Raw genomic sequence first — 916 nt, 5'->3', positions numbered from 1 at the left:
TAACCCCAATTATTCTTCAAAATAGTGTCATAAAGTCAAACCAGAATATGACATCTACTTTGAGAGAGGAGACATTAAACTGGAGTTGTGCACTGCTCACATCAATACTATAACAAAGTGGTCTAGACTTTTGCTCAAATCTCCATAGTGGCCAAAGATAGATTAATTTGGGCATAGAGGATTATCTTTAGTTTATTGTTACGTGTACAGAGGTACAGAAAAAGCTTTTGTTGTTTGCTAATGAGTCAGCGGAAAGGCAATACATGATTACAATCAAGTCACCCCAGTGTACACATACATGATAAATCAGGAGGAATCAGATACTTTCTGCAGTGTAGTTGAATGAGATTACTTCACTGAAATACAGGACCCTGAAACGGATTGAAAGAGTAGATATGGAGGTCATTTACATTGGTGAGGAAGTTTAGAGCTCGGGGAGTGAAATTCAGAGATAGGTGATTGCTGGTTGGTATGGATTCGATGGCCGAAGGACCTGTTTCAATGCTGCATCTCCAAAATTAAAAACTAAATGTCAAAATCTCAATTGGCTAAAAATCTCAATGATTCCGTTTTCCTGTTCAGAGACATGGCCATTAAATGTAAAGCAGTATGGAATGAAGTGTACAGAGTAGAGATGATTCATTGTTGCCATGGTTAATCTGCGGCATGTTGAGCCATCTCAAGTAAATAAAAAGCCCCCAATCCTCTTTCTCCCCCAATCTATAGTTTAACCCATTTCCTTAGCTAGGTTTGCTTTATTTCAAATACACATGGACAATGTATCAAAACTGGCTCGAGTTCTCCTTCAGTACAGTTTGAACACACCTCTTAGGGAGCTATAACATTTTCTGCCCGTGATAAAGAAACCAGAGATCCAAGCAAGTACAACAATTTATTATACAAAGACTTATCATGC

The sequence above is a fragment of the Rhinoraja longicauda genome, chromosome 6 (assembly GCF_053455715.1).
Source record: "Rhinoraja longicauda isolate Sanriku21f chromosome 6, sRhiLon1.1, whole genome shotgun sequence".
NCBI classification, from domain to species: Eukaryota; Metazoa; Chordata; class Chondrichthyes; order Rajiformes; family Arhynchobatidae; genus Rhinoraja; species Rhinoraja longicauda.
The sequence above is the reverse complement of the archived record's forward strand: the minus strand, read 5'-3'. Positions refer to the sequence as shown.